Source organism: Oncorhynchus kisutch, linkage group LG27, assembly GCF_002021735.2.
Source record: "Oncorhynchus kisutch isolate 150728-3 linkage group LG27, Okis_V2, whole genome shotgun sequence".
Lineage (NCBI taxonomy): Eukaryota > Metazoa > Chordata > Actinopteri > Salmoniformes > Salmonidae > Oncorhynchus > Oncorhynchus kisutch.
In genome coordinates, this window is record NC_034200.2 from 41,203,633 (window position 1) to 41,214,274 (window position 10,642).

General features: G+C 42.1%; 1 long non-coding RNA gene across 1 annotated transcript; it reads right to left on the reverse strand.

Moving 5' to 3' along the window:
- Positions 1-4,464: 4,464 nt before the first annotated feature.
- Positions 4,465-6,850, reverse strand: LOC116357789 (uncharacterized). The gene is made up of 2 exons (XR_004205743.1): positions 6,415-6,850; positions 4,465-5,877 (listed from the first exon to the last, which is right to left on the reverse strand). It is a non-coding gene; the product is annotated as an uncharacterized LOC116357789 (long non-coding RNA).
- Positions 6,851-10,642: the final 3,792 nt, after the last annotated feature.

Sequence of the window (10,642 nt, forward strand, 5' to 3'; positions counted from 1 at the left end):
AGACGACAGTCCGACGCGAAAGGGAGACTGGAAAACCCGCGCACTCCGAGCTAGCAATGCTGCTAATTTGTTGTTTTGAGTATTTAAGTTGATAACTCACTGTTCATTAACTAAATAGCTATACAAAAATAGTTAATACAACGATAGCCGCGAGGACAATGGGAGAGTTTTAGTCTCCCACCCTCCTCAACTGTCATCGAAAGACCAGGCGCATCTCTCTGCCCCTGCCTATTCCCACCCAGAGATTTAACTGTTGGGGTGCTGCTAGATGGACTGAGTTGGGATGATACTGCTCGTGAGTAACCACTCATTGTAAAAGTGACCTGTTTTCAGATTTATTTTCAGACAATTGAGACGTAGATTGTATGTGTGCCATTCAGAGGGTGAATGGGCGAGACAAAATATTTAGGTGCCTTTGAACGGGGTATGGTGATAAGTGCCAGGTGCACTGGTTTGTGTCAACAACTGCAACGCTGCTGGGTTTTTCACGCTCAACAGTTTCTTGCGTGTATCAAGAATGGTCCACCACCCGAAGGACATCCAGCCAACTGGACAACTGTGGGAAGCATTGGAGTGAACATGGGCCAGCATCCCTGTGGAACGCTTTCAACACCTTGTAGAGTCAACGGGGACCAGCATCCCTGTGGAACGCTTTCAACACCTTGTAGAGTCAACATGGGCCAGCATCCCTGTGGAACGCTTTCAACACCTTGTAGAGTCAACATGGGCCAGCATCCCTGTGGAACGCTTTCAACACCTTGTAGAGTCAACATGGACCAGCATCCCTGTGGAACGCTTTCAACACCTTGTAGAGTCAACATGGACCAGCATCCCTGTGGAACGCTTTCAACACCTTGTAGAGTCAATGGGGACCAGCATCCCTGTGGAACGCTTTCAACACCTTGTAGAGTCAACATGGGACCAGCATCCCTGTGGAACGCTTTCGGCATCTTGCAATTGATGAATGTATGTAGATATTCTAAATTAAGTGTTTTGGTAACAGGTCCATGTAGAATAAACCTTTTATATAATACCATAGAAGAAGTGTTCTGACAGTATAACAATGTAACAGATACTGTGCCTATATGCATCCTGTCTGGTGGTAATGGGGTTACCATGGTAACATGTCAGAGTGATCCTCACCCCATTACCACCAGACAATGGTAACATGTCAGAGTGGTCATACCTTCCTGTCTGGTGGTAATGGGGTTACCATGGTAATGTGTCAGTGGTCATGCCTTCCTGTCTGGTGGTAATGGGTTACCTTGGTAACATGTCAGTGGTCATACCTTCCTGTCTGGTGGTAATGGGGTTACCTTGGTAACATGTCAGTCATGTCATACCGTCTGGTGGTAATGGGGCGGCAGGGTAGCCTAGTGGTTGGAGCGTTGGACTAGTAACCGGAAGGTTGCAAGTTCAAACCCCCGAGCTGACAAGGTACAAATCTGTTGTTCTGCCCCTGAACAAGGCAGTTAACCCACTGTTCCTAGGCTGTCATTGAAAATAAGAATTTGTTCTTAACTGACTTGCCTAGTTAAATAAAGGTACAAATAAATACCTTCCTGTCTGGTGGTAATGGGGTTACAATGGTAACATGTCAGTGTGGTTGAATCTTTCCGTTGTGGTGTCCCATATAGAACAGGAGTCCCTGATCCTGGTCCAGAATACACAGGGTTTCTCCCTCCCCATATTGACTGATCCTGGTCCAGAATACACAGGGTTTCTCCCTCCCCATATTGACTGATCCTGGTCCAGAATACACAGGGTTTCTCCCTCCCCATATTGACTGATACCTGATCCTGGTCCAGAATACACAGGGTTTCTCCCTCCCCATATTGACTGATCCTGGTCCAGAATACACAGGGTTTCTCCCTCATGTTGACTGATCCTGGTTCAGAATACACAGGGTTTCTCCCTCCTCATATCGACTGATCCTGGTCCAGAATACACAGGGTTTCTCCCTCCTCATATCGACTGATCCTGGTCCAGAATACACAGGGTTTCTCCCTCCTCATATTGACTGATCCTGGTCCAGAATACACAGGGTTTCTCCCTCCTCATATTGACTGATCCTGGTTCAGAATACACAGGGTTTCTCCCTCCTCATATCGACTGATCCTGGTTCAGAATACACAGGGTTTCTCCCTCCCCATATTGACTGATCCTGGTCCAGAATACACAGGGTTTCTCCCTCCTCATATTGACTGATCCTGGTCCAGAATACACAGGGTTTCTCCCTCCCATATTGACTGATACCTGATCCTGGTCCAGAATACACAGGGTTTCTCCCTCCCATATTGACTGATACCATTCAAATAAATAAAGACAATACAAGTAAAAGTGGTCTAGTAACATGTATGCAGAGTGTCTGGCATCAGTATCAAACCTGTCTGTCAGAGTGCCAGGTCTCTGTCCATTCAGAGACATCAGTATCAAGCCTGTCTGTCAGAGTGCCATTCAGAGTCTTTAAATTAAAGATCCAGGCAGCCTCTCGTTTTAACAATAAATTGTCGAGGTCACCTCCTCTCCTAGGGAGGGTGACATGTTCGATGCCGATATAACGTAGGGACGAAATCGAGTGGTTCGCTTCCAAAAAGTTGACCACAACTGGGTAAGTCCAGTTTTTGCACCTAATGGTGCTACGATGCTCCAAGATTCATACTTTTAATTCGCTCTTCGTTTTACCCACATCATTTATACCACAAGGACAAGTTATAAGATAAATAACACCTTTGATTGGGGGTGTTTGAAGGATCTACATTTTTAAGTTCCATTACATTGAGCACAGCCTTTACATTTGTAGTTTCCATCCACTAGGGGGCGCAAAACATTTTTTATGCATTATGTCACCAGGTAAGTTGACTGAGAACATGTTCTCATTTACAGCAACGACCTGGGAAATAGTTACAGGGGAGAGGAGGGGGATGAATGAGCCACTTGTAAACTGGGGATTACTAGGTGACTGTGATGGTTTGAGGGCCAGATTGGGAATTTAGCCAGGACACCGGGGGTTAACACCCCTACTCTTACGATAAGTGCCATGGGATCTTTAATGACCACAGAGAGTCAGGACACCGGGGTTAACACCCCTACTCTTACGATAAGTGCCATGGGATCTTTAATGACCTCAGAGAGTCAGGACACCCTTTTAACATCCCATCCGAAAGACTGGCACCCTACACAGGGCAGTGTCCCCAATCACTACCCTGGGGCATTGGGATATTTTTTTTAGACCAGAGGAAAGAGTGCCTCCTACTGGCCCTCCGACACCACTTCCAGCAGAATCTGGTCTCCCATCCAGGGACCGACCAGGACAACATTGCTTAGCTTCAGAAGCAAGCCAGCAGTGGTATGCAGGGTGTTATGTTGCTGGCTTTGATAGACGTTGTGCAGGGATATCTTGGGGTGGTAAATCAGAGTGTACCAATTGATCTCTGAGGTTTCTGCCCCGTGAGAATACAACCAAGGGAAGGCCAGACAACACATTACCAACCTATCATCGGGTCTTAGAATGTGCCATTGTTTGTGGTCAATTCCCTTAACTTGTTCAGAGCACTTTGAATAGTGAGTAGTTAGAAGGCTGCTTTTTGTGTGACTGTCCTAGAAAAAGGATCACGTCTCGGTTTGTTTTGAATTTTCTCAACGGCTGTATTAATCTGACCATTTATTGTACCCATTTATTGTAGCCCCTCTCCTTGAATTTTCTTTGCATCTCAGCCATATTTCTGTCAAAATCTGATTTGGTTTTTTTTGCAAATTCTTTTCATTCGACAGAATTGTCTGTAGGGAAAACTGTTTTTCAAGGGAAGTGGGTGCCAACTGTCAAGTCCTCAACAAACTGTTACGATCAGTAGGTTTCCTGTAAAGATCAGTGTATAGAACATTATCCTCACACAAGATCAGAAGATCAAGGAGGCTGATTTGACGTGTGTCAGATTGCATAGTAAATCTCAGATGCTCAGAACAGGAGTTAAGAAAAACATGGAACGCCTGGAGCTGTTTCGCATCACTCCTCCAAAGAACACAAATATCATCAATATACCGTTTCCAAATAATGATGTAAGGCAAGAAAACATTTTGGAGAGGATTGAAAATAGACTGTTTCTCCATGTAACCCACATACAAATTAACCATAGTTAGGAGCCATGGGGGGATCCCATAGCAGCACCCTTCGTCTGAATAAACAAATCATTTAGAAACATGAAGTAGTTGTGTGTGAGTACTATTTCAGACAATGTTATAATGCATGCAGTGGAAGGTAGTTCATTAGGGTCACGTTGTAGAAGAAGATGTTCCATAGCGCCAATACCGCCCTCGTGTGGAGAGAATTTGTATTTATTTGTGTTAAACGACTGTTAAGTCATTTTGTAATCAATGTTCAAAGATTCCAATTTATGTGTATCTGTTTGATACCCAGAGGTTGTGAAGTCCTGGTCTTAAAATAAAACAGACAGAATTCCCAGCTCACAATTGATCAGATCCCGATTTATTTGCGAGAGCTCTCCAGTTTTCACAAATACATTCCTTCTTATACCATCCTAACCTACGCACATACATACACACCAACATAGGGATTTTCTCATGAGTCTCATCACAGTTTATAACCCCTCAGCTGACAGTTCCAAGCCCCCCCCAGAGCTCTGGAGGGGCTCTCCCTGTCCTCTCTTATCTCCACATACATTCCTTTCTTCCTAGGTACATGGTACATACAGGTACATACATTTCTTCCTAGGTACATGCCATAGAACCCCTTCCTAATGAACAAACATTATTTATGAACAAACATTATTTAACACGACAAGAAAGACAGGGTAGATTTCTTGCCCGTTATAGTGCCGTATACCTCATTTAGTCATTATTCTTTTTTTAAAAATCGCATAACAACGAATCGACATCAAAAGTAACTAACAAAGTATTCTCCGGGAGAGGATCAAGAGATTCAATAATAGAGATCATACTGCTGGTGTCCTTTAGGAGGGGAGCTGTTCTGAAACCATACTGCTGGTGTCCTTTAGGAGGGGAGCTGTTCTGAGACCATACTGCTGGTGTCCTTTAGGAGGGGAGCTGTTCTGAGACCATACTGTTGGTGTCCTTTACAAAGGAGGGGAGCTGTTCTGAGATCATACTGCTGGTGTCCTTTAGGAGGGGAGCTGTTCTTAGACCATACTGCTGGTGTCCTTTAGGAGGGGAGCTGTTCTGAGACCATACTGCTGGTGTCCTTTACAAAGGAGGGGAGCTGTTCTGAGACCATACTGCTGGTGTCCTTTAGGAGGGGAGCTGTTCTGAGATCATACTGCTGGTGTCCTTTAGGAGGGGAGCTGTTCTGAGATCATACTGCTGGTGTCCTTTAGGAGGAGAGCTGTTCTGAGACCATACTGCTGGTGTCCTTTAGGAGGGGAGCTGGTCTGAGACCATACTGTTGGTGTCCTTTACAAAGGAGGGGAGCTGGTCTGAGACCATACTGCTGGTGTCCTTTACAAAGGAGGGCCGCCGAGGTGTTTCAGGGTTCAATCTTGAATACCAGGGGCCGAGGTGTTTCAGGGTTCAGTCTTGAATACCAGGGGCCGAGGTGTTTCAGGGTTCAGTCTTGAATACCAGGGGCCGAGGTGTTTCAGGGTTCAGTCTTGAATACAAGGGGCCGAGGTGTTTCAGGGTTCAGTCTTGAATACCAGGGGCCGAGGTGTTTCAGGGTTCCGTCTTGAATACCAGGGGCCGAGGTGTTTCAGGGTTCAGTCTTGAATACCAGGGGCCGAGGTGTTTCAGGGTTCAGTCTTGAATACCAGGGGCCGAGGTGTTTCAGGGTTCAGTCTTGAATACCAGGGGCCGAGGTGTTTCAGGGTTCAGTCTTGAATACCAGGGGCTGAGGTTTTGTGGGTCCTAAAAAAAGGGGAGGTGTTTTTTAAATTTTACATGACTGCAGACATTACAACAATATTACAACAAATGACCAGCTACTCTGATATTTACATACTGAGATCAATAAAACGAACGACCCATGTTTTAAATACAACCAATAGGCTAATGAAAAGTAAATGTAATTTGTATCTCACTTAATCTGCAGCCCTTCTTGTGTTTTCTTCCATGTGTGCTGTCTCTCCCCAAGATAATCACCACTTCTTATTATGAATTCAATGGATGGGGGTCAGTAACCCCATGTGAGGTTATTGTGTAGGTAGGCCTACTGTTAAAATAATCTGCCAGCAAATAGCCTAGCCTACAATTAATTACAAGAAGAGGTGTGTTATGATCATCCTCGTGATCGTGGTTGAGTGCACTTGAATGCAGATCACAGACCTGTTATTAGAGCTTGCCACATTGTTAGTTTGTTCTTGCTAGCTAGACGCTAATCCTGATACCAGCCATAAAGGTACAATCTGGGATGTCCTGGTTTGTCTGTGCGCAGCTACAACTCACCTCTCGTGTAAAGCTCCGTTCAACCTTCAGCGCGTGCGAACCGTGCGCAGTGTGATGTTCCTGAAAAAACAGCGCTGGGTGGACTCTGATGCCTCAAAAAGACGATAAATAACGAACTCCTCTATTCATCAATACCATATACCCCTCAAATTCAACTCTGGACCTCTAAACCAGTTCCACTGATTTATTTTCCCATTTTACCCCTGATTTTAACATGTGACATCAGCTGTGTGTAATTCATTATCAGGTAGAAAACCAGCAGTAATCTGAACCTCGTAGGGTAATATTTGAATCCCCTTGCTATATCGTTTTATCTACTATCAGTCAGGGATGACATGAATAGGAATGCTGGCCATGTTTATTTAGGACATTTATAGATGAAATATAGTCTATTCTATCGCATCCAGGGATGCTGCTGCATCTGCTCCAGGGTTGGCCGGTCGTCTGGACTGACAGCGAGGCACCGGCGAATCAGGTGACGGCAATCTGCAACACAAAATGGTGACGTCATGTCAGTCTCATAACACATGCAGGTGAAGTGTTTTAGCCCGTTATTAAACTAAAGCCTAGGCATTGGGTCGGCATTGAGTCGTCAGGCGAGTTTAACACGTAAGTACGGTTCACAAACCTAACTTCGTTACACAGAGACACACAAAAAAATCTAAATGAAATAACATTTTATTTGTCACACAGTAGACAGTATGCATATAAGGTGAAATGCTTGCGTGCTAGCGCAACATTGCACTACAATAATCAATATCGATATTTAAAACAAAAAAAAATTAAGAAGTAAAATATGAAGTACTTAGAAGGATAGCCTAGTAATGAACGGACATGTATACAATATAATATACTGTATAGATGATGAATGTGCTATGTCAAATATGACTGTATTTACCAACAAAGTGGATAGTGTCTTGGTCTCGCAGTTTAATCAGTAGTAAAGAATAGAACAGCAGCGTTGAATGTGTGTTGTGTGTGTTGTGTGTGTGTGTGTTGTGTGTGTGTGTGTGTGTGTGTTGTGTGTGTGTGTGTGTGTTGTGTGTGTGTGTGTGTTGTGTGTGTGGTGTGTGTTGTGTGTGTTGTGTGTGTGTGTGTGTTGTGTGTGTTGTGTGTGTGTTGTGTGTGTTTATTCTGTGCTTGTTTGTAAGGCTTGGATGTGTTTAGGGTCAGTGTAAGTAGTCTCCAGGAGCAGATAGTCTTTAAGGTCGCTACACACACGCTCACCTCTGGATATTCCACGTGGAAAGTAGAGGGTTGCTTTGACGATGCTTGCGTCACTGTAGAATGGAACATCACCCCACACCATCTAGACAAAAACAGTTCCACAGAAAAGCCTTATTACAGAAATCTGCTATCTCTTTATTAACGCAGCGGTGTTACTATTATTAAAGAGGGGAGAGGGGTGTTACTATTATTAAAGAGGGGTATTACTATTATTAAAGAGGGGAGAGGGGTGTTACTATTATTAAAGAGGGGTATTACTATTATTAAAGAGGGGTATTACTATTATTAAAGAGGGGGAGAGGGGTGTTACTATTATTAAAGAGGGGGAGAGGGGTGTTACTATTATTAAAGAGGGGTATTACTATTATTAAAGAGGGGGAGAGGGGTATTACTATTATTAAAGAGGGGTATTACTATTATTAAAGAGGGGGAGAGGGGGTATTACTATTATTAAAGAGGGGTATTACTATTATTAAAGAGGGGTGTTACTATTATTAAAGAGGGGAGAGGGGTGTTACTATTATTAAAGAGGGGTATTACTATTATTAAAGAGGGGGGAGAGGGGTGTTACTATTATTAAGAGGGGGAGAGGGGTATTACTATTATTAAAGAGGGGGAGAGGGGTATTACTATTATTAAAGAGGGGGAGAGGGGTATTACTATTATTAAAGAGGGGGAGAGGGGTAATTACTATTATTAAAGAGGGGAGAGGGGTATTACTATTATTAAAGAGGGGTATTACTATTATTAAAGAGGGGGAGAGGGGTGTTACTATATTAAGAGGGTGTTACTATTATTAAAGGAGGGGTGTTACTATTATTAAAGAGGGGGAAGAGGGTATTACTATTATTAAAGAGGGGGAGAGGGGTGTTACTATTTTAAAGAGGGGTGTTACTATTATTAAAGAGGGAGAGGGGTATTACTATTATTAAAGAGTGGGTGTTACTATTATTAAAGAGGGGGAGAGGGGTGTTACTATTATTAAAGGGAGGGGTGTTACTATTATTAAAGAGGGGTGTTACATTATTAAAGAGGGGGAGAGGGGTATTACTATTATTAAAAGAGGGGGGAGAGGGGGTTTACTATTATTAAAGAGGGGTATTACTATTATAAGAGAGGGTATTACTATTATTAAAGAGGGGTATTACTATTATTAAAGAGGGGAGAGGGGTATTACTATTATTAAAGAGGGGTATTACTATTATTAAAGAGGGGTATTACTATTATTAAAGAGGGGTATTACTATTATTAAAGGAGGGGGAGAGGGGTATTACTATTATTAAAGAGGGGGTATTACTTATAATTAACGCAGCGGTTGTTACTATTAAGTTAAGAAGGGGGAGAGGGGTATAACTATGATTAAAGAGGTGGGGGGGGGGGGAGAGGGGTGTTACTATTATTAAAGAGGGGTATTACTTATGATTAAAGGGTGTAGGGGAGAAGGGTGTTACTATTATTCAAGAGGGGGTATTAGCTATTCATTAACGAGGGGATATTACTATTATTAAAGAGGGGGTATTTACTATTATTAAAGAGAGGGGAGAGGGGGATTACTATATTAAAGAGGGGGTAGTACTATTATTAAAGAGGGGTATTACTGATTATTAAAAGAGGGGAGAGGGGATTACCTTATTATTAAAGAAGGGGGAGAGGGTATTACCGATTATTAGAAAAGAGGGGTATTACGATTATTAAAGATGGAGAGGGATACGAGTGGTAATTTATAAGAGGGGGAGAGGGGTGTTACTATTATTAAAGAGGGGTATTACTATTATTAAAGAGGGGGAGAGGGGTATTACTATTATTAAAGAGGGGGAGAGGGTATTACTATTATTAAAGAGGGGTATTACTATTATTAAGAGGGGAGAGGGTATTACTATTATTAAAGAGGGGGAGAGGGGTGTTACTATTATTAAAGAGGGGTATTACTATTATTAAAGAGGGGTATTACTATTATTAAAGAGGGGTATTACTATTATTAAAGAGGGGGAGAGGGGTGTTACTATTATTAAAGAGGGGTATTACTATTATTAAAGAGGGGAGAGGGGTATTACTATTATTAAAGAGGGGGAGAGGGGTGTTACTATTATTAAAGAGGGGTATTACTATTATTAAAGAGGGGTATTACTATTATTAAAGAGGGGTATTACTATTATTAAAGAGGGGTATTACTATTATTAAAGAGGGGAGAGGGGTATTACTATTATTAAAGAGGGGGAGAGGGGTGTTACTATTATTAAAGAGGGGTATTACTATTATTAAAGAGGGGGAGAGGGGTATTACTATTATTAAAGAGGGGTATTACTATTATTAAAGAGGGGTATTACTATTATTAAAGAGGGGTGTTACTATTATTAAAGAGGGGAGAGGGGTATTACTATTATTAAAGAGGGGGAGGGGTGTTACTATTATTAAAGAGGGGTATTACTATTATTAAAGAGGGGGAGAGGGGTATTACTATTATTAAAGAGGGGTATTACTATTATTAAAGAGGGGTATTACTATTATTAAAGAGGGGGAGAGGGGTATTACTATTATTAAAGAGGGGTATTACTATTATTAAAGAGGGGGAGAGGGGTATTACTATTATTAAAGAGGGGGAGAGGGGTGTTACTATTATTAAAGAGGGGTGTTACTATTATTAAAGAGGGGTATTACTATTATTAAAGAGGGGTATTACTATTATTAAAGAGGGGGAGAGGGTATTACTATTATTAAAGAGGGGAGAGGGGTATTACTATTATTAAGAGGGGAGAGGGTATTACTATTATTAAAGAGGGGTGTTACTATTATTAAAGAGGGGAGAGGGTATTACTATTATTAAAGAGGGGTGTTACTATTATTAAGAGGGGGAGAGGGTATTACTATTATTAAAGAGGGGGGAAGGGGTGTTACTATTTTAAAGAATGGGTATTACTATTATTAAAGAAGGGGGAGAGGGTATTACTATTATTAAAGAGGGTATTACTATTATTAAAGAGGGGTATTACTATTATTAAAG